General features: G+C 41.6%; 1 protein-coding gene across 8 annotated transcripts in view; it reads right to left on the reverse strand.

Annotated features, from left to right (window-relative positions):
- The window catches only part of LOC139757955 (uncharacterized), a 751,714-nt gene extending 729,516 nt beyond the window's left edge, over positions 1-22,198 (reverse strand). For 6 of the 8 annotated variants that reach the window (XM_071678938.1, XM_071678930.1, XM_071678921.1 and 3 more), the window contains exon 1: positions 21,866-21,914. The gene's annotated coding sequence lies outside the window, so the exon portion shown is untranslated. Of the gene's footprint in view, positions 1-21,608; positions 21,714-21,865; positions 21,915-22,047 lie in introns of those variants that run through there. The other 2 variants (XM_071678899.1, XM_071678947.1) reach the window with 2 other exon arrangements.
- Positions 22,199-24,472: the final 2,274 nt, after the last annotated feature.

Consider the following 24,472-nt stretch of genomic DNA (forward strand, 5'->3'; position numbering starts at 1 on the left):
GATATAGGGTGTTTTGGTCGAGGTGGTGTGCAAAGTGAGAGGGTTAGGGACAATGATTTGGTAAACAGAGAAGAGGTAGTAAAAGCTTTGCAGAAGATGAAAGCCGGCAAGGCAGCAGGTTTGGATGGTATTGCAGTGGAATTTATTAAAAAAGGGGGTGACTGTATTATTGACTGGTTGGTAAGGTTATTTAATGTATGCATGACTCATGGTGAGGTGCCTGAGGATTGGCGGAATGCGTGCATAGTGCCATTGTACAAAGGCAAAGGGGATAAGAGTGAGTGCTCAAATTTCAGAGGTATAAGTTTGTTGAGTATTCCTGGGAAATTATATGGGAGGGTATTGATTGAGAGGGTGAAGGAATGTACAGAGCATCAGATTGGGGAAGAGCAGTGTGGTTTCAAAAGTGGTAGAGGATGTGTGGATCAGGTGTTTGCTTTGAAGAATGTATGTGAGAAATACTTAGAAAAGCAGATGGATTTGTATGTAGCATTTATGGATCTGGAGAAGGCATATGATAGAGTTGATAGAGATGCTCTGTGGAAGGTATTAAGAATATATGGTGTGGGAGGAAAGTTGTTAGAAGCAGTGAAAAGTTTTTATCAAGGATGTAAGGCATGTGTATGTGTAGGAAGAGAGGAAAGTGATTGGTTCTCAGTGAATGTAGGTTTGCGGCAGGAGTGTGTGATGTCTCCATGGTTGTTTAATTTGTTTATGGATGGGGTTGTTAGGGAGGTGAATGCAAGAGTTTTGGAAAGAGGGGCAAGTATGAAGTCTGTTGGGGATGAGAGAGCTTGGGAAGCGAGTCAGTTGTTGTTCGCTGATGATACAGCGCTGGTGGCTGATTCATGTGAGAAACTGCAGAAGCTGGTGACTGAGTTTGGTAAAGTGTGTGAAAGAAGAATGTTAAGAGTAAATGTGAATAAGAGCAAGGTAATTAGGTACAGCAGGGTTGAGGGTCAAGTCAATTGGGAGGTAAGTTTGAATGGAGAAAAACTGGAGGAAGTAAAGTGTTTTAGATATCTGGGAGTGGATCTGGCAACGGATGGAACCATGGAAGTGGAAGTGGATCATAGGGTTGGGGAGGGGGCGAAAATCCTGGGAGCCTTGAAGAATGTGTGGAAGTCGAGAACATTATCTCGGAAAGCAAAAATGGGTATGTTTGAAGGAATAGTGGTTCCAACAATGTTGTATGGTTGCGAGGCGTGGCCTATGGATAGAGTTGTGCGCAGGAGGATGGATGTGCTGGAAATGAGATGTTTGAGGACAATGTGTGGTGTGAGGTGGTTTGATCGAGTAAGTAACGTAAGGGTAAGAGAGATGTGTGGAAATAAAAAGAGCGTGGTTGAGAGAGCAGAAGAGGGCGTTTTGAAATGGTTTGGGCACATGGAGAGAATGAGTGAGGAAAGATTGACCAAGAGGATATGTGTCGGAGGTGGAGGGAACGAGGAGAAGTGGGAGACCAAATTGGAGGTGGAAAGATGGAGTGAAAAAGATTTTGTGTGATCGGGGCCTGAACATGCAGGAGGGTGAAAGCGAGGGCAAGGAATAGAGTGAATTGGATCGATGTGGTATACCGGGGTTGACGTGCTGTCAGCGGATTGAATCAGGGCATGTGAAGCGTCTGGGGTAAACCATGGAAAGCTGTGTAGGTATGTATATTTGCGTGTGTGGACGTATGTATATACATGTGTATGGGGGTGGGTTGGGCCATTTCTTTTGTCTGTTTCCTTGCGCTATCTCGCAAACGCGGGAGACAGCGGCAAAAAAGAAAAAAAAAAAACTCTCAAAGTTAAAAAACATGCTAAATGTGGAAGCACTTCAATAATGAGGCAAGGTATGCGAGGCTCATACAGCAATTTCAGTTTAACTACCACAAGCAATGATGGAGATATCTGCTACACATACCCCAAACACTTGCCTGGTAGTTACAAAATTAGCCTGGGAGACTCTAATGTTAGCTCTGCTGATGGCCATAGTAGATTTATATTTATTATACTTTGTCCCTGTATCCCACATTGGCGAGGTAGCGCAAGGAAACAGACAAATGGATGGCCTAACCCACCCACATACACATGTATATACATACACGTCAACACATGTACATATACATACCTATACATCTCAACGTATACATATATATACACACAGACATAAACATATATACACATGTACACATTTCATACTGTCTGCCCTTATTCATTCCCGTAGCCACCTCGCCACACATGAAATAACAACCCCCTCCCCCGCATGTGTGCAAGGTAGCACTAAGAAAAGACAACAAAGGCCTCATTCGTTCACACTCGGTCTCTAGCTGTCATGTATAATGCACCAAAACCACAGCTACCTTTCCACATCCAGGCCCCACACAACTTTCCATGGTTTACCCCAGACACTTCACATGCCCTAGTTCAATCCATTGACAGCACAATGACCCTGGTATACCACATCGTTCAAATTAACTCTATTCCTTGCACGCTTTCACCCTCCTGCATGTTCAGGCCCCGATCACTCAAAATCTTCTTCACTCCATCTATCCACCTCCATTCTGGTCTCCCACTTCTCGTTCCCTCCACCTCTGACACATATATCCTCTTGGTCAATCTTTCCTCACTCATTCTCTCCATGTGACCAAACAATTTCAAAACACCCTCTTCTGCTCTCTCAACCACACTCTTTTTATTACCACACACCTCTCTTACCCTTTTATTACTTATTCGATCAAACCACCCCACACCACATGTTGTCCTCAAACATCTCATTTCCTGCACATCCACCCTCCTCCGCACAACTCTATCTATAGCCCATGCCTCCCAACCATATAACATTGTTGGAACCACTATTCCTTCAAACACACCCATTTTTGCTTTCCAAGATAACTTTCTTGACTTCCACATATTTTTCATCACTCCCAGAATTTTCACCCCCTCCCCCACCCTATGATTCACTTCCGCTTCCATGATTCCATCCGCTGCCAAATCCACTCCCAGGTATCTAAAACACTTCACTTCTTCCAATTTTTCTCGATTCAAACTTACCTCCCAGTTGAATTGTCCCTCAACCCTACTCTACCTAATAACCTTGCTCTCATTCACATTTACTCTTAGCTTTCTTCTTCCACACACTTTACCAAACTCAGTCATCCCCCTTCTGCAGTTTCTCACCCGAATCAGCCACCAGCGCTGTATCATCAGCAAACAACAACTGACTCACTTCCCAAGCTCTCTCATCCACAACAGACTGCATACTTCCTCCTTTCCAAAACTCTTGCATTCACCTCCCTAACAACCCCATTCATAAACAAATTAAACAACCATGGAGACATCACACACCCCTGCTGCAAACCTACATTCACTGAGAACCAATCACTTTCCTCTCTTCCTACACGTACACATGCCTTACATCCTCGATAAAAACTTTTCACTGCTTCTAAAAACTTACCTCCCACACCATATATTCTTAATACCTTCCACAGAGCATCTCTATCAACTCTGTCATATGCCTTCTCCAGATCCCTAAATGCTACTTACAAATCCATCTGCTTTTCTAAGTATTTCTCACATACATTCTTCAAAACAAACACCTGATCTACAAATCCTCTACCACTTCTGAAACCACACTGCTCTTCTCCAATCTGATGCTCTGTATATGCCTTCCACTTCTCAATCAATACCCTCCCTTATAATTTCACAGGAATACTCAACAAACGTATACCTCTGTAATTTGAGCACTCACTCTTATCCTCTTTGCCTTTGTAAAATGGCACTATGCAAGCATTCCGCCAATCCTCAGGCACCTCACCATGAGTCATACATACATTAAATAACCTTACCAACCAGTCAACAATACAATCACCACCTTTTTTAATAAATTCCACTGCAATACCATCCAAACCCGCTGCCTTGCCGGCTTTCATATTCCGCAAAGCTTTTACTACCTCTTCTCCGTTTACTAAATCATTCTCCCTCGCCTTCAAACTTCAGACACCACCTCGACCAAAACACCCTATATCTGCCACTCTATCATACAACACATTTAACAAATCTTAAAAATACTCACTCCATCTCCTCCTCACATCACCACTACTTGTTATTACCTCCCCATTAGCCCCCTTCACTGATGTTCCCATTTGCTCTCTTGTCTTATGCATTTCATTTACCTCCTTCCAAAACATCTTTTTATTCTCCCTAAAATTTAATGATACTCTCTCACCTCAACTCTCATTTGCCCTCTTTTTTGCCTCTTGCACCTTTCTCTTGACCTCCTGCCTCTTTCTTTTATACATCTCCAAGTCATTCGCACTATTTCCCTGCAAAAATCATCCAAATGTCCGTCTTCTCTTTCACTAATAATCTTACTTCATCCCATCACTCACTACCCTTTCTAATCTGCCCACCTCCCGTGCTTCTCATGCCACAATCATCTTTTGCACAAACCATCACTGCTTCCCTAAATACATCCCATTCCTCCCCCACTCCCCTTACATCCTTTGTTCTCACCTTTTTCCATTCTGTACTCAGTCTCTCCTGGGACTTCCTCACACAAGTCTCCTTCCCAAGCTAGCTCACTCTCACCACTCTCTTCACACCAACATTCTCCCTTCTTTTCTGAAAACCTCTACAAATCTTCACCTTAGCCTCCACAAGATAATGATCAGACATCCCTCCAGTTGCACCTCTCAGCACATTAACGTCCAAAAGTCTCTCTTTCGCACACCTATCAATTAACACAATCCAATAACGCTCTCTGGCCATCTCTCCTACTTACATACGTATACTTATGTATATCTCTCTTTTTAAACCAGGTATGGCCATAGTATAGGGGAAATTAAGGCCGATGACTTCATAAAATAGCTGTGAAGTAAGGGGACCTCTCCATTTACGAAACAGTTACACTCTTGAAAGTGGTCGTGTAAATCAAAGTAATGGAAATTATGGGGTTTTATCATCAAGAAAAACAAATATTTTACCAGTAAAAAACTACAGTATACTTATCCCACTTAATATAAAACACTATAATTTGCAAACTTTACAATAATTCTTCTTCTGTAAACAATATAAACTCATGGGAAATGTACACTCAAAGACAAACTTCCAAAATAATGTGGCCTTGTCCACATTAAAAACCTGCTTAGGAAAGCAATTGCCTTCCTTAATAAAGGCCTGATGGTTTCCAGAAAATTTTCAACATTAATGACACTGGCAGAAGCAGCCTCATTAGTCATCTTTATGTGACAATTGTAGCATTTCCTAAAATTCATCAACCAGGACATGCTTTAAATGTCTATGCTGCCACCATTATATAATACTCTGGGCCTTTGCTTGTATCACAACCATGCCGACAAGAACCTCTTCAGGAATTTGGCGATTTATGTTCCACTCTTAGCACTTTCCTAAATATTCTCTGGACTTAAATGAATAGTCCGAAAAGTAGATTCATACTCAATACCAAATGTCCCTTCAGCTTGCAGATCTAACACATTCAGCTACACCTCAAAGGTGGTGGCCTTGTGCTTCTATGCACCACCATGAGAACTTAAAGACACTTTGGTGGCACAATGCATGGGGCAAAACAAGTAAAAATATACATTATACATGAAAAAATACTGTGGCTATAGACTGTATCTATGATATGCTATGCACACGGTGCTAGCTATGCCAAACCCCTGCACTGCCGGCCCAATGATGCTCACGTTATTCCAAACTTAAGTCCCAATAAAAAGTAAATGGACCATGCACATTCTAAAAATTGCAATTGCATTATACCATTATATCTTTTCAAGGATATTTGTGATATCGGAAGAAATCAGATAAGAATCGAGCTCTGTGTGAAGAGAACAGAAAATAAAACACAGGAAGACCCACATTAACAATGTTTCGATTAACATTTCAGTTATGTCACTATACAATTTATACTAGGCCTTGATAATGCTGCCATCATTTTAATGTTAAGATTCTTCCAAAAGAAACGTGGCACAAAACTGCCATTTACTGTGGCTGACAATGTGAGCATTGCCTCAAACTCTTAATATACACTCTTTCATACTCAATTGCCATTTCCTGCTTTAGTGAGGTAGTGCCAAGAACAGAAGAAAGGCTGCATTTGCTCACATCCATTCTCTAGCTGTCGTGTACTGAACCGAAGTCACAGCTCCCCATCCACAAAAAGGCCCCACAGACCTTTCTAAGGTTTAACCAGGATGCTTCACATGCTCTGGTTCAGTCCATTAACAATACTTCAACCACTATATACCATCTCATTTCATTTCGGTCTATCCTGTACAAACCTTTCACCCTCCTACATGTTCAGACCTTAATCGTCAAAATATTTTCCACTCCATCCTTCTATCTATAATTCCCTCTCCCTATTTTCCTTGTTCTCTCCACTTTTGACATATCCTCTTTGTCAACCTTTCCTCACTCATTCTCTCCACATGTCCAAAGCATTTCAGCAAACCTTCACCAGCTCTCTCAACCACACTTTTTATTACTACACCTCTCTCTTACCCTTTCATTAATTACTCGATCAAATCACCTCACACCACATAGTATCCTCAAACAGTACATTTCCAACATATCCATCCTCCTCTATAGTCTATGCTTTGCATCTATATAATATTGCTGGGACTACTGTAATTTCAAACATACCCATTTTCAACCTTCCTGACAATGATTTCTCTTTCCACAATTCCTCTGCATTTCCTGACCTTATGCCCATAACACGGCTTATAAGCCACTTCCGCTTCCAATGCTCCATTCAGTGCTACCTTCACTCCCCGGTATCTAAACCACTATTTCCTCCAGTTTTTCTCCATTCAAACTCACACCCCAACTACCCTGTCCCTCTGCCCTGATAAATACTAATAACCTTGCTTTTGTTCACATTTATTCAACTTCCTCCTTTTGCACATACTCCAAAACCCAGTCATAAACTTGTGCAGTTTCTCACACATATCTTCCACCAGTCCTGTGCCATAACTACAAATGAGTAACTTTTCAGGCATCACCACCACCACTGCTACAAACTACATACTCACCACTCTCTAAGACCCTTGCATTTACCTTTCTAACCACCCCATATGTAAATAAATGAAACAAAGGTGACATCACACATCCCTTCCACAGACCAACCTTCACCTGGAACCACTAATTCTCCATCCTACTAGTACAAATGCCTTACATAGTTAATAAAAACTTATCACTGCCTCTAGTATCTTTACAACCACACCTATCAAACCTATCATACGCATTTCTATCAACCCTGCCATATGATTTCTCCAGATCCACATATGCCACATACAAACCTTTCTGCTTATATATGTATTTCTCACATTCTTTAGAGCAAGCACCTAATTCAAACATCCTCTACCACTCCTGAAACCATATTGTTTCTCCCCAATCCAATGCTCTGTACATGCCTTCAACCTCTCAATCACCATTTCTCTGACACAACTTACCACATATTCTCAACAAATTATAACTGTAGTTTCAACACTCATCTTTGTCCCTCTTGCCTTTACACAGAGGCACTGTTTCAACACTCATCTTTGTCCCTCTTGCCTTTACACAGAGGCACTAAACACGCAGTCCACCAATCCTCAGGCACCTCCCCATGATCCATACATAAAGAAAATCCTAAATAACCAATCAACACAGTAACTACCTTTTAAGAAATTCAAGTGCAATACCATCCACAACAGCCTTGCCACATTTCATCTTATACACAGTTTTCACTTCCTCTTCTCTTTTCAACAAATTATTCTGCAAGACTTACTCTGCACATTTCCCTAACCAAAGCACCCTACTTCTGCCACTTTATCATCAAACATAGTCAGCAATCCCCCAAAATACTCCCTCCATCCTCACTACCCATAACTACTTCCCCATATGCCCCTCTCACTAATGTTCCCCTATAGTTCTCTTGTTTTTGCCACACAATTAACCTCCTTCCAAAACATCTCATTCTCCTTGAAGTTTACAAATCATCTGCTCACCCCAACTCTTATTTGTCCTCTTTTCAACCTCTGCACCTTCCTTTTGGCCTCCTGTCCCTCCCTCTCACACACATCCCTCTCTCTCTTGTACATTTCCCTCTCTCTTGTATATCTCCCTCTCTTTTGTAATCTTCCTGTAAGTACTGCTTATACACCTTTTTTCTTTGGCACTAGCAGTTTTCCTTCATCATCCCACTACTCATTAACCTTTCTCACCAGCCCCCCTTTAACCTTCCTTATGCCACACACTCCTGTTCATACCAGCATTGCTTCCAAATATATCTCCCATTCCTCAACCACTCCCCTCATTTCACTTACTCTCAACTTTTGCAATAGTACACGCAATCTCTCCTGATACCTCTTCACTTTCACCTTCCTCTTCTCACTCATATTATGTCCTTTCAAGAAAACCCTACAAAGCTTCACCCTTGCCTGCACCAAGTAATCGTCAAGACACCCCACCAACTGTTCTCTTTTGCACACCCTTCAATTATAACAATCCTATAATGCCCTTTAGCCACCATTTCTAGTCACCCACATATAAGTATGCATGTCCCTCTTAACATCAGGTATTCCCCGTCCCTTTTCAGCATACAATTCCAAAAGCTGTTCACTATTCTTATCCACCTCTTTGAATTGCCCACATCCCCCAATTAAACTCTTAATTGCCATATTACTCAATCATTTAAATCACCCATTACCAATACTTGATCTTTAGACCTTTACCATCAAAACTGCTCCCAAAACACTTTCCCCTCACCATCCTCCTCTTCAAGGCCAGGTGAAATATCATCAATAATTATCACCAAGCTCTTGTAATCCTCTTTCATTTTCATTCACATCATTCTGGAGCTCTCTCTCCTTCACTGTTTCACATACACCCATAACAGCCCCTTAATCAATAGTGTAACACCTTCCTTAGCTCGTCTTTCCACCAACTGCTGACTTTACCCGTACAACATTTCCATAACACAGTGTCACCCCTGAGTTTTGTTTCACTCTGATCTAGAACATCTACGTTCCTTTCCTCAAACATACAGCTAACCTCTCCTTTCTTTTCATCTAAGTTGCACCTACACACAGACACCCCATACTAACCTTTTGAGGAGGATGAGCATTCCTCACTTGACTTTTCTGGATGTGGATAGGGAGCTGTGGTTTCAGCGCAATACACACGAAAGCTAGAAACCAAGTGTGAATGAATATGCCTTATATTGTCTGTTTTCCAGGCGATACCTCAATGAAGCAGGGGATAACAATGCTGTCTCCTGTGGGGCAGGGTAGCGACAGGAATGGATGAAGGCAAGAAAGTATATGTATGTACATGTATACATATCTACATATGTTTGTACATATGTTGATATGCACATGTATGTATATGAGAGTATGATGATACAGTGCTGGCAGCTGATTCAGGAGAGAAAACTGCAGAAGATGGTGACTGAGTCTGGTAAAGTGTGTGAAAGAAAGCCAAGAGTTATTGTGAATAAGAGCAAGGTTATTACATTCAATAGGGTTGAGGAACAAGTTAATTAGGAGATAAGTCTGAATGGAAAAATTGGAGGACATGAAGTGTTTTAGATATCTGGGAGTGGATTTAGCAGCGGATGGAAACATGGAAGAAGCGAGTCACAGGGTGGGGGAGGGGGCGAAGTTTCTGGGAGCGATGAAGAATGTGTGGAAGGCGAGAGTGTTATCTCAGAGCAAAAATGGGTATGTTTGAAGGAATAGTGGGTCCAACAATGTTATATGGGTGCAAGGCATGGGCTATAGATAGCGTTGTGCGGAGGAGGGTGGATGTGTTGGAAATGAAATGTTTCAGGACAATATGTGGTGTGAGGGGGTTTGATCAAGTAAGTAATGAAAGGGTAAGAGAGATGTTTGGTAATAAAAAAGAGAGAGTGTGTGGTTGAGAGAGCAGAAGAGAGTGTACAGAAATGGTTTTGTAACATGGAGAGAATGAGAGGAAAGATTGACAAAGAGGATATATGTGTCAGAGGTGGAAGGAACAAGGAGAAGTGGGAGACCAAATTGGAGGTGGTAGGATGGAGTGAAAAAGATTCTGAGTGATCGGGGCCTGAACTTACAGGAGGGTGAAAGGAGTGCAAGGGAGAGAGAATTGGAATGATGCAGTATACCGGGATTGACGTATTGTCAATGGATTGAACCAGGGAATGTGAAGCGTCTGGGGTAAACCACGGAAAGATTTGTGGGGCCTAGATGTGGAAAGGGAGCTGTGATTTCAGTGCATTGCACATGACAGCTAGACTGAGTGCGAATGAATGTGGCCTTTTGTCATTTTCCTAGTGATGCCTCGCGTGGGGGGGGGGGATGCTATTTCATGTATGGCTGGGTGGCGATGGATATGAATAAGGGCAGCAAGCATGAACATGTTCATGTGTATACATGTATATGTCTGCGTATGTATGTATATGTTGAAATGAATAGGTAAGTGTATGTGCGTGTGTGGGCGTGTATTATGTACGCATGTATGTGGGTGGGTTGGGCCATTCTTTCGTCTTTTTCCTTGCGCTACCTCGCTAACGCGGGAGACATCGACAAAGAATAATATGAAGAAAAAAAATATATGGGAACATTGGTGAAGGAGGCTAATGGGGAGGTGAAAACTAGTGGTGGTGTGAGAAGATGATGGAGTGAGTATTTTGAAGGTTTGCTTAACGTGTTAGACGATAAGAGTGGCAGATATAGGGTGTTTTGGACGAGGTGGTGTGCAAAGTGAGTGTTCGGAAAAATGATTTGGTAAACAAAGAGGAGGTAGTAAAAGCTTTGCGGAAGATGAAAGCCAGCTAGATGGAGGGTTTGGATGGTATTGCAGTGGAATTTATTAAAAAATGTGGTGACTGTGTAGGTGACTGGTTGGTAAGGATATTTAATATATGTATGACTCATGGTGAGGTGCCTGAGGATTAGCAGAATGCATGCATAGTGTCATTGTACAAAGGCAAAGGGGATAAAGGTGAGTGCTCAAATTACAGAGGTATAAGTTTGATGAGTATTCCTGAGAAATTATGTGGGAGGGTATTGATTGAGAGGGTGAAAGCATGTACAGAGCATCAGATTGGGGAAGAGCAGTGTGGTTTCAGAAGTGGTAGAGGATGCGTGGATCAGGTAATTGCTTTGAAAAATGTATGCGAGAAATACTTAGAAAAGCAAATGGATTTGTATGTAGCATTTACGGATCTGGAGAAGGCATATGATAAGAGTTGATAGAGATGCACTGCAGAAGGTATTAATAATATATGGTGTGGGAGGCAAGTTGTTAGAAGCAGTGAAAAGTTTTTATCGAGGATGTATGGCATGTGTACAAGTAGGAAGAGAGGAAAGAGATTGGTTCTCAGTGAATGTCGGTTTGCAGCAGCGGTGCGTGATGTTTCCATGGTTGTTTAATTTGTTTATGTATGGGGTTGTTAGGGAGGTGAATGCAAGAGTTTTGGAGAGAGGGGCAAGAATGCAGTCTGTTGTGGATGAGAGGGCTTGGGAAGTGAGTCAGTTGTTGTTCACTGATAATACAGTGCTGGTGGCTGATTTGGGTAAGAAACTGCAGAAGCTGGTCACTGAGTTTGGTAAAGTGTGTGAAAGAAGAAAGCTAAGAGTAAACGTAAATAAGAGCAAGGTTATTATGTACAGTGGGGTAGAGGGACAAGTCAATTGGGAGCTAAGTTTGAATGGAGTAAAACTGGAGATAGTGAAGTGTTATAGATATCTGGGAGTGGATTTGGCAGCAGATGGAACCATGGAAACGGAAGTGAATCACAGGGTGGGGGGAAGGGGCGAAGGTTCTGGGAGCGTTGAAGAATGTGTGGAAGGCAAGAACGTTATCTCGGAAAGCAAAAATGGGTATGTTTGAAGGAATAGTGGTTCTAACAATGTTATATCAATTACCCAACGCTTCACATGCCTTGGTTCAATCCATTAACAGCACATCAACCCATGTATATCACATCATTCCAATTCACTCTATATGGGAGAAAATCCCTGGGTATAGGGGAGAAAGAATACTTCCCATGCATTCCCGTGTCGTAGAGGGCAACTAAAGGGGATGGGAGCAGGGGATAGAAACCCTTCCCTAATTGTATTTCAACTTTCTAAAAGGGGAAACAGAAGGAGTCATGCAAGGAGTGCTCATCCTCCTCGAAGGCTCGCTCAGATTGAGGTGTCTAAATGGGTGTGGATGTAACCAAGATGAGAAAAGAGGAGAGATAGGTAGTATGTTTGAAAAAAGGCACCTGGATCTTTTGGCTCTGATTGAAATGAAGCTCAAGGGTAAAGAGGAAGAGTGGTTTGGAAATGTTTTGGGAGTAAAGTCAGGGGTTGGTGAGAGGACAAGAGCAAAGGAAGGAGTAGCACTACTCCTGAAGCAGGAGTTGTGGGAGTATGTGATAGAGTGTAAGAAAGTAAACTCGAGACTGATAAGGGTAAAACTGAAAGTGGATGGAGAGAGATGGGTGATTATTGGTGCCTGTACACTTGGTCATGAGAGGCAAGTGATTTAGGAGCAGCTGAGTGAGTGTGTTAGCAGCTTTGATGCAGGAGACCGGGTTATAATGATAGGTGATTTGAATGCAAAGGCAAGTAATGTGGCAATTGAGGGAATAATTGGTGTACAAGGGGTGTTTAGTGTTGTAAACAGAAATGGTGAAGAGTATGTAGATTTGTGTGCTGAGAAAGGACTGGTGATTGGGAATACCTGGTTTAAAAAGAGATATACATAAGTATACGTATGTAAGTAGGAGAGATGGCCAGAGGGCATTATTGGATTACGTGTTAATTGATAGGCACGTGAAAGAGAGACTTTTGGATGTTAATGTGCTGAGAGGGGCAACTGGAGGGATGTCTGATCATTATCTTGTGCAGGCAAAGGTGAAGATTTATAGAGGTTTTCAGAAAAGAAGGGAGAAGGCTGGGGTGAAGAGAGTTGTTAGAGTGAGTGAGCTTGGAAAGGAGACTTGTGTGAGGAAGTACCAGGAGATAATGAGGACAGACTGGAAAAAGGCGAGAGGAAATGATGTAAGGGAAGTGGGGGGAAGAATGGGACGTATTTAGGGAAGCAGTGATGGCTTGCACAAAAGATGCCTGTGGCATGAGAAAGGTGGAAGGTGGCCATATTAGAAAGGGTAGCAAGTAATGGGATGAAGAAGTAAGACATATGGACAATTTTGGGGGGAAAAGAGTGCAAATGACTGTAAGAAGTATAAAAGAAAGAGGCAGGAGTTCAAAAGAAAGTTGCAAGAGGTGAAAAAGAGGGCAAATGAATTAGGGTGAGCGAGTATCATCAAATTTTAGGGAGAATAAAAAGATGCTCTGGAAGGAGGTATATAAAGTGCATAAGACAAGAGAACAAATGGAATCTTAGATGAAGGGGGTTAATGGGGAGGTAATAACTAGTTGTGGTAATGTGAGAAGGTGGAGTGAGTATTTGCTGAATGTGCTTGATGACAGAGAGGCAGATATAGGGTGTTTTGGTTGAGGTGGTGTGTGAAGTAAGAGGGTCAGGGAGAATGGTTTGGTAAACAGAGATGAGGTAGTGAAAGCTTTGCGGAAGATGAAAGCCAGCAAGGAGATGGGTTTGAATGGCATTGCAGTGGAATTTATCAAAAAAAAATGGGGGGTGACTGTGTTGTTGTCTGGATGGTGGGGGTATTCAATGTATGTATGGTTCATAGTGAGGTGCCTGAGGATTGGCGGTGTGCATGCATAGTGCCATTGTACAAAGGCAAAGGGGATAAAGGTGAGTGTTCAAATTACAGAGGTACAAGTTTGTTGAGTATTCCTGGGAAATTATATGGGAGGATATTGACTGAGAGGGTGAAGGTATGTACAGAGCATCAGATTGGGGAAGAGCAGTATGGTTTCAGAAGTGGTAGAGGATGTGTGGATCAGATGTTTGCTTTGAAGAATGTATGCGATAAATACTTAAAAAATCAAATGGATTTGTATGTAGCATTTATGGATCTGAAGAAGGTATATAATAAGAGTTGAAAGAAATGCTCTGTGGAAGGTATTAAGAGTATATGGTGTGGGAGGTAAGTTGCTAGAAGTAGTGAAGTTTTTATTGAGGATGTAAGGCAAGTGACTGGTTGTCAGTGAACGTCGGTTTGCAGCAGGGGTGTGTGATGTCTCCATGGTTGTTTAATTTGTTTATGGATGGGGTTGTTAGGGAGAAGAATGCAAGAGTTTTGGAAAGAGGAGCAAATATGCAGTCTGTTGTGAATGAGAGGGCTTAGGAAGTAAGTCAGTTGTAGTTCATCAATGATACAGCGCTGATGGCTGATTTGGGTGAGAAACTGCAGCAGCTGGTCACCGAGTTCGGTAAAGTTTGTGAAAGAAGAAAGCTGAGAGTAGATGTGAATAAGAGCAAGGTTATTAGGTTAGTAGGGTTGAGGGACAAGTCAATTAGGAGGCAAGTTTGAATGGAGAAAACCTGGAGGAAGTGAAGTGTTTTAGATATCTGGGAGTGGATTTAGCAGCAGATGGTCCCATGGAAACGGAAGTGATTCATAGGGTGGGGGAGGGAGCAAAGGTTCTGGGAGCACTGAGGAATGTGCAGAAGGCCAGAACATTACCTCGGAGCAAAAGTGGGAATGTTTGAAGGAACAGTGGTTCCAACAATGTTATACAATTGTGAGGCATGGGCCATAGCTATAATAGGGTCGTGCAGAGGAGGATGGATGTGTTGGAAATGGGATGTTTGAGGACAATACGTGGAGTGAGGTGGTTTGATCGAGTAAGTAATGAAAGGGTAAGAGAGATGTGTGGTAATAAAAAGTGTGGTTGACAGATTAGAAGAGGGTGTTTTAAATTGGTTTGGTCAAGTGGAGAGAATGAGTGAGGAAAGACTGGTAAAGAGGATATATGTGTCAGATGTGGAGGGAACAATAAGTGGGAGACCAAATTGGAGGTGGAAGGATGGATCAAACAAATTCTGAGCGATAGGGGCCTGAACATAGAGGAGGGTGAAAGGCGTGCAAGGAATAGAGTGAACTGGAATTAAGTGGTATACCAGGGTCAACGTGCTGTCAACTGATTGAACCAGGGCACGTGAAGCATCTGGGGTAAACCATGGAAACTTTTGTGGGGTCTAGATGTGGAAAGGGAGCTATGGTTTCGGTGCATTACACATGACAGCTAGAGACTAAGTGTGAATGAATGTGGCCTTTGTTGTCTTTTCCTAGCACTACCTTGTGCTTGCACTTGGTGTGTGAGTGCTATTCCATGTGTGGCGAGGTGGTGATGGGAATGGATGAAGGCAGCAAATATGAATATGTACATGTGTATATATGTATATGTCTGTGTATGTATATGTTGAAATGTATAGGTATGTATATGTGCGTGTGTGGGCATGTATGTATATACATGTGTATAAGGGTGGGTTGGGCCATTCTTTCATCTGTTTCCTTGCGTTACCTCACTAACACAGGAGACAGCGACAAAGTATATTACAAAAATAATAATATATATATACACAGCTCTAATGGCTGATTCGTGTAAGAAACTGCAAAGGTTGGTGATTGAGCTTGGAAAAGTGTGTGAAACTAGAAACTTGACAGTAAATGTGAACAAAATTAAGGTTATTAGGTTCAGTAGGGTTGAGGGACCTATTGAGAGACAAGTTAATTGGGATGCAAGTTTGAATGGAGAAAAATTGGAGGAGGCGAAGTGTTATAGATATCTGGGAGTGGACTTAGCAGCGGATGGAACTGTGGAAGTGGAAATGAGTCACAGGGTGGGGGAGGGGGTGAAGGTTCTGGTAGCAATGAAGATTGTGTGGAAGGAGAGAATGTCATCTCAAAGAGCAAAAATGGGTATGTATGAAAGGCAAAGGGGATAAGAGTGAGTGCTCAAATTACAGAGGTATAAGTTTGTTGAGTATTCCTGGTAAATTATATGGGAGGGTATTGATTGAGAGGGTGAAGGCATGTACAGAGCATCAGATCGGGGAAGAGCAGTGTGGTTTCAGAAGTGGTAGAGGATGTGTGGATCAGGTGTTTGCTTTGAAGAATGTATGTGAGAAATACTTAGAAAAGCAAATGGATTTGTATGTAGCATTTATGGATCTGGAGAAGGCATATGATAGAGTTGATAGAGATGCTCTGTGGAAGGTATTAAGAATATATGGTGTGGGAGGAAAGTTGTTATAAGCAGTGAAAAGTTTTTATCGAGGATGTAAGGCATGTGTACGTGTAGGAAGGGAGGAAAGTGATTGGTTCCCAGTGAATGTAGGTTTGCGGCAGGTGTGTGTGATGTCTCCTTGGTTGTTTAATTTGTTTATGGATGGGGTTGTTAGGGAGGTAAATGCAAGAGTTTTGGAAAGAGGGGCAAGTATGAAGTCTGTTGGGGATGAGAGAGCTTGGGAAGTGAGTCAGTTGTTGTTCGCTGATGACACAGCGCTGGTGGCTGATTCATGTGAGAAACTGCAGAAGCTGGTGACTGAGTTTGGTAAAGTGTGTGGAAGAAGAAAGTTAAGAGTAAATGTGAATAAGTTAAGAGTAAATGTGAATAAGAGCAAGGTTATTAGGTACAGTAGGGTTGAGGGTCAAGTCAATTGGGAGGTGAGTTTGAATGGAGAAAAACTGGAGGAAGTGAAGTGTTTTAGATATCTGGGAGTGGATCTGGCAGCGGATGGAACCATGGAAGCGGAAGTGGATCATAGGGTGGGGGAGGGGGCGAAAATTCTGGGGGCCTTGAAGAATGTGTGGAAGTCGAGAACATTATCTCGGAAAGCAAAAATGGGTATGTTTGAAGGAATAGTGGTTCCAACAATGTTGTATGGTTGCGAGGCGTGGGCTATGGATAGAGTTGTGCGCAGGAGGATGGATGTGCTGGAAATGAGATGTTTGAGGACAATGTGTGGTGTGAGGTGGTTTGATCGAGTGAGTAACGTAAGGGTAAGAGAGATGTGTGGAAATAAAAAGAGCGTGGTTGAGAGAGCAGAAGAGGGTGTTTTGAAGTGGTTTGGGCACATGGAGAGGATGAGTGAGGAAAGATTGACCAAGAGGATATATGTGTCGGAGGTGGAGGGAACGAGGAGAAGAGGGAGACCAAATTGGAGGTGGAAAGATGGAGTGAAAAAGATTTTGTGTGATCGGGGCCTGAACATGCAGGAGGGTGAAAGGAGGGCAAGGAATAGAGTGAATTGGAGCGATGTGGTATACCGGGGCTGACGTGCTGTCAGTGGATTGAATCAAGGCATGTGAAGCGTCTGGGGTAAACCATGGAAAGCTGTGTAGGTATGTATATTTGCATGTGTGGACGTATGTATATACATGTGTATGGGGGGGCATTTCCTTCGTCTGTTTCCTTGCGCTACCTCGCAAACGCGGGAGACAGCGACAAAGTATAAAAAAAAAAAAAAAAAATGAAAGATTAGTAGTTCCAACAACGTTACATAGTTGCAATGCATGGGCTACAGATAAGTGTTGTACAGAGGAGGGTGGATGTGTTGGAAACGAAATGTTTGAGGACCCTATATAGTGTGAGATGGTTTGATCGAGTAAGTAATGTATGGTAAGAGAAAGGTGTGGAAATAAAAAGAGTATGGTTTAGAGAGCACAGAGGGGGTGCTGAAATTGTTTGGACATATGGAGAGAATGAGCGAGGAAAGATTGACAAAGAGGATGTGTGCGTCACAGGCGGAAGGAAGAAGCTGAAGTGGGAGACCAAACTGGAGGTGGAAGGATGGAGTGAAAAGGATTCTGAGTGATTGGGGCCTGTACATACATGAAGGGAAGATGCAGGGCAAGGAACATAGTGAATTGGAAAGATGTAGTATACTGGGGTCGACATGCTGTTAAAAGACTGAACCAGGGCATGTGAAGTGCCTGGGGTAAACCATGGAAAGGTCTGCAGGGCCTGGATGTGGATAGGGAGCTGTGATTTCAGTGCATTACGCATGACATCTAGAGACCGAGTGTGAGTGAATGTGGCCTTTTGTCTGTATTGCTGGCACTACCTCACTGAAGCAGGGGATGGCGATGCTGTTTTCCTGTAGGGCAGGGTTGCGACAGGAATGGATGAAGGCAATCAAGTATGAATATGTACATGTGTATTCATGTAATATCTGCGTATGTATATGTATATGCATGTATATATTGATATGTATATGTATGTATATATTGATATGTATATGTACGTATATGTGCGTATGTGGGTGTTTATGAATACATCTGTATACGAGTGAATGGGCCATTCTTCATCTGCTTCCTGGAGCTACGGCAGTGATGCAGGAAACAAGTGATTATGTATAAATATTATCTTAAAACATTAAATGTTTCTTGTTAAAATCAATCTCATTCACTAACAATTTATTCATAAATATGTTTGCAAAATTACCAGAAGCATCGCTCTGAAAAAGTGCCAGAAAATCTTTTCCTGCCTTATCATGGGCAACTTTTTCTTCATGGTCCTCTACATCCAGCTAAAAGCCACTCAATTTTCTTTTCAGGAAACTTACACAAATGTGTTATCACCAACACTGATACAGGATGACTGACTGAAGAGAAAGAATCATGTACCGCCACCACCCATGCCTCGAGACTGAGGTGCAAGACCTGCAGCATAAATATGCATCACAAGTCATTGCTCTGATCACATATCCTTCTGAAGGCATTATGGGGTTAAAATTAATTCCAATGGATGATGGACAGATACAAGGATAATCATAAAAACAGACAAAGTGTTACCAGTCATCACATGCTTGTGGTTACATTAAGTAAAAGTCAACTTCAGCAAGGTTGTAACAATGTTGAAGACTTATCACTCCAATGAACATCTTTGCCCCACTACTAACTGTAGCACATCCCTGAAGCTGCAGGAACCCCTGGAGAAAGGATACTTCAGCATAAAAAAAAATATATATTTATAAAGCAATCCCTAGAAGTCTACAGTGCTCAGGAAACATATAAAAAGATGTGAAAACAGCTAAGGGAAAAGTAATGGATGAGAAAAAAGATGAACAAGACAGAATAGAGGACATGAGAATAAAGAGGAAAATGAAATGGGAAAGAAAAAAAGTAGGAGAGCAGCAACATAGAGGAAAAGGATAAACTAAAAAAGCAGGGAAGGAGCAGATGGATGAGGAAAGGTAAGTGGAACATGAGAGGGGACAGGAAGGAAGAGTAGAGGGGAAAGAGCATGGAACCAAAAAGAAACAGAGAAGAGAGGAATGCAGAGAAGGAGAATAGCAATGAAAAGTACTAGATGGGATGAGAAACAGGGAAAACAATGAAGTGCATACAAAGTACATGGTCACTGCAGATAACACATCACCTACCAGCCTATGATATGTTCATCTCCCAATATCTTAATACTGGCACTCACTACATTTCTGTTCGAGATGGAAGAGCTAGGGACAAAACAATGAGAATTCTCTCTCCCCATCCACTGGAAAGACATATGGCAATATAAAAATTGGAAGAAATACACTGCATTGCTGAAATGGAGAAGCAGGAAGAAAACATGATAGAGAGGAAAGAATATATACTGAAGCAGAAGAGAAGGAACATAATGGACAGAAAACTAAAGAAAAAACAAAAAAGGGAAGAAGAAAAATGGAGAGGATGAGTAACAAGAGAAAACAGCTGGGGAGAAAGTGGTGGATGAGAAAAAGAAAGATGAACAGAAGTAATAACGAAGCAGGAGGCATGAAGAAAAATGAAAAGGCAAGGGAGAAAAAGATTTGGAGCAGAAAAGGAGTGGAAAATAATAGAGAAAAAGAAGAAAACATGGAGGAAGAGAGAGGAAAGATTGTACCCAGAAGCAGAGGAAGAGAAATGTCAGAAACAAAAACATACAAAGCAAAAAGAATCAATCATAAGAATCTTAATCTCTACCTGTCATGACTGACTGACAATATTACTTACAATCCTCTTGTAGTCAATAAGAAAAGTGGGAATACATTCACATATAAAGCCAAGAAATGTTTAAAACTGATTATGTATTCTTACAATATTTTTTTACAAATGTACTAACAATAACATCAGTCATTAAACAATCCACATTCGCTATTTCACACAACTTAATATTACAAGTTACATAATTGATAAAAACCTAAACCATCCAAAAGCAGTAGAATACATATAAATGCCGGAGAGCAAAGATATGTGATCCCTACTCATGGACATAGATGGCTGCTTGGAGTGATATCCTTACCCATGCCTGAGATTTTCAATATCAAAAATATAACATCTAAATATATATCATAGAATACTAACCTAAATGACTCCTCAGAAAATGTTCTTCCACTAAAGCAAGAACAATCCCAAATCTCCATGTAACTGAAAACTTTTCAAAGAAATTTAAAAAAGATCTGTATAAATGTTTCTAGCTCTGTTCTATCACAAGAAATAATCAAAATGCTAAGTAATACACCATCAGTGACATACAATAACTGGATCATCCACATTAAATATTTCTTAGAAACATTATACAGTATTGAAATTTCAAGAATTTTACTAACAAATTATAAAAATCACAAAGACAAATGTAATTGAATGAAATAATCTCCCATCACTTGCCTACAACCACACACATTTGCACATTCTTATAAACCCCACCAGTCCAAAATATAATAAACCTAGCCTAAAAACCAATTTGAGTATCAAACTATTTAATACTTCTTCATATTTTCAGAAATACCCTCTAGTCCCATACCTCTCATCACCAGCCATGGGTGACAATTATCTCATTACAACAGTCTATATCATAATCTACAGATGTCATGCCTACAAATTAAATATATGCACTGAAATGCAGCAACATTGAATAAAAACCTTTATTATAAAAAATACCCGAGATAAAAATTCACATTTCAAAAGAAAATGCCAGTATATCTTGTCAAAAGTTGAAAAACGTTTCAGGAAAAATATGTATCTGCATAATTCTCATTTAGTAAACAAGTGGCTTTAAAAGGTGACAATTGTTTTATACAAAGTTGGGTGGGCCGAGGATAAGATTCCTGTAAAGTGTACACGGTACAAGGCTGTAAAATGGGTAATATTCAACCAGAGATGTTCTTCCCAACCTATCAACTGAAGACTGTAAGCTCACAATAGAGATCAGATTTTGTAAAAACAATAAATATACTAAAAGCATACCTGTACCAAAGGAGTGTGAGTCAGGTAAGAGTTTAACAACATTAGTGAAAATCGGATTCATTTCACACCTTCGGTAATCAATGTCAATTATGTATTTGTTCCGTAACTGCGAATAATTCTTGAGAACTAACTGTAAGCAAAATCTGTTTTCTAAATGTTATCAGTGATCTTAAGACACATCTTGAACTCTGACATTTACCCACATTCAAGATAATGTATGTACTGTTCAGCATTTAGACATTTGCAACACACAGAAATGATGTCATACGAAATCCTTATCAGCAACCATTTCCTCGATATGCAGGGACTTGAAATGTACGTGGAGGAGAAATGAAAGCAAATTGAAACTATCACAATCGCTAGTTCAATGACTGATGCCACATCTGTAGGCCTAATGTTGTTAACCGGTCTCAAGCAAAATCTAATAATAAAAACACTTAACAAGCCCAACGAATACTACATATACAAGGGATTACATAGGTATTGTACGCCAAGAACATTACTTAGGGTTATCCGTCTCCCAGGTAGTAATTTTCACAATTCCACCGTCCCCATTCTGCGAGCGGAAGCCAGGCCGACCCCGTAACTCATCCCTCCCAACCAAACAAAAACATAGCCATTCCTCCTTACCTACGTAATTATTATTTAAAATGACTATCCTTATATGATCTGCATTTGTTCCGATTCCTAAAGATATGCAAATTCATCATTTACTATTTGTTGTTAGTTATTAATAAACAAAGTAATAAATAGTTCTTACCCCCGATCTTCCTACCCGCAGTTCCCGTTTTGTTCCAATGATATAAGAGTTAGGAATCGACTGGTTTTAAAATATACAAGAACAACACAACATGAAAATAACTACTTTCAAATAACCCTACTGTAATAATTTTACATACATCGAAATAAAAATTGAAAATTTTATAAGAAAAAGTTAAATACCTTTTTAGAAGAGTTTAGGAGCGGCGTGATTCCCGGGGTGCGGTGGCGGCGGCCATAGCGGCGCCATTCCCGTACGTTATTGATTCCATAAAAAGACGCGGCCTCTCAACCCGGCCCGTCTCCCCCTCCGCGCTCCCGCACTCGGCCTACCTCATTAATATTCATATTCCGATACTCTCAGTTAGGGGCGTGTTTCGCGAAAATACGATAATCCGCAACTATTCATAGATCATTGTAATTAGTTGGTCATACTTGAACGAGTGCATTGGTGATTCATGTTACAAACAGATCGACTTCTCGCAATTGACTATAGACACAATAAAGGCAATCGTGAGTGGAGCCATTGTTTATCTCGCGGAGGTCGATCGGGTAGCGCTGCTGACAAGCTTGCTGCGGGCTACGCAATGCTAATGCACATTTCTCGAAGAATGTGTATTTTTTTCTCTCTCATACAAATACTGTAACTGGAAATGACTTTTCTTTTAACACGAATTCTACTCGATCGTTTTATTCGTCAAAGAAATACTTATGCGATAAAGCCAGTACATTCCAACTTTGTTATTCCTACGACGCCCAAGGTCACTGGGAACTGTCGGTACATGTAATTTATTATGCATGACTCCCAGTGAAGCTACAGCACTAGCTCATTTGACGACTGCACTAATACCCGATAAATAACATTACGTTTAAAGAGATAATGATGCCTATCATCATCAGCTCAAGGATACACCTATGGCACAATTTCCACCTATGCCTAAAGGGAACCTCCGTAGGCGAATGATCCGTCGTCTGCCTGGCTTTAATTAATGTTGATTATAGTTTGTATATATACACACACAATGCATGAGCAGTCCCATCCTAAATACTGTGAACATTAATAGGGAGTTGACGTGTGTATTTCCTTCAATTTGACCTCTCATTTTGTTAACATTTAATGTAAACCCAGCAGTATTTGGTGGCAACATTCACAAACCGCCGCAATTATCGCATTAATTAAGCAAACGACCAGACTTTTCCAGACGTAACAGCAGTCACCTACGGACTGACTGACTATCACCAGACGGGACAACAGGAACAAGCTTGGCGGCCCGCCCCTCCTCTCCCACCAAGGTTAGGCTAACCACCTGGGTCATACAAATCTGCCAGCTTCAGGCGAGGTCAGAGCTTGCGACTTTCCACCTTATCAAGCCCCCTTCGACCTTAATGACAGAGGTCGTACCTTCCTTTCTTCACCAATCAAAGACTTTTACAATTCGTTTTGTGACCCGACCTGGCTGCCCTTATATACCCGGACCACCGATGGCAAGCGAGTGAGGTAGTCAGCCTGCCTTAGACCACAAGCTCCCCGGGCCGGTAGACGCCTGCTGAAGTCTGAGCCAGGAAACTCCAGACTCAAGTATCCATTAGGGCGCCTCCTCCACCAGTAGGAGTCCACCATGTGACTCCTGATTTTTCCCTTCTGCTTGATATGTCTCTGCTGTGGCTCGTCTACTTCGTCTTCCCCCCCCCCCCCCACCCCCGAAGGGCTCGCACGGGACGTCGCCTTCACTAGTCTCGCGAAGCAGCCAAAACTACGGGATCCTACGGCCACGCCCGTTGCGCTCCTGCAACACAAGAATGAGACGGCAGTCGACACTCAAGACCGCAGTCTGCTTTATTGTCTCCCCCAAGGAATCCCCGTGAAGATTTGGCAGCGACACACTTTTCATGAGCTCCTTAACCTTCACCAGCACTGCAATATTCCTGCCAAGCCTGTCCCTAACATCTCGTCCATCCTCGTCTCGGCTCCTCCTCCTTACCTTTGTCACTCCTTGTGCATAACCCGATAAAGCAGTGTTACTGCTGTTACTCTTATTTCCCTACCCTCTTTCAGTTGCATCAACAAACATTATCAAGGTTCACCACTCACAAGAGCACCAACCCATACTGTGTTATAGAATTAAACAACTGCGTGCTTATTACAAATATTCATGTATGCAATTCATATACAAAGTCTCTCTCTCTCTCTCTCTCTCTCTCTCTCTCTCTCTCTCTCTCTCTCTCTCTCTCTCTCTCTCTCTCTCTCCTTTGCACAGACAAGTAGTTAGTAAAATACTAAAAAACTAAAAACAAATAGACGAGTACTTGTCAAGGACACTCTACTTCGGTGAGAGGCAGCCTCGATGGACAGTGCATTCGCCATGCATTACGAATCATCTTGATCCTAAGAATACGTAGATTGGGCTCAAGCTTGGTAAAAAAATATAAAATCTATAGGAGGACTGTGTTGAAATAAACTCGAGAGAGCATTTGGTATCATTCCAGATAGGCTGGTTAAAAAGAAAAAAAATAATCCTGCAACAGTAAGACGATTACATCCCTGGAATGAACACTAAAGGAAAACACAAGACATATCTAAAGTGCTTTTTATATTGGGTTCAAGAGA

Source organism: Panulirus ornatus, chromosome 2 (assembly GCF_036320965.1).
Source record: "Panulirus ornatus isolate Po-2019 chromosome 2, ASM3632096v1, whole genome shotgun sequence".
Classification (NCBI taxonomy): domain Eukaryota; kingdom Metazoa; phylum Arthropoda; class Malacostraca; order Decapoda; family Palinuridae; genus Panulirus; species Panulirus ornatus.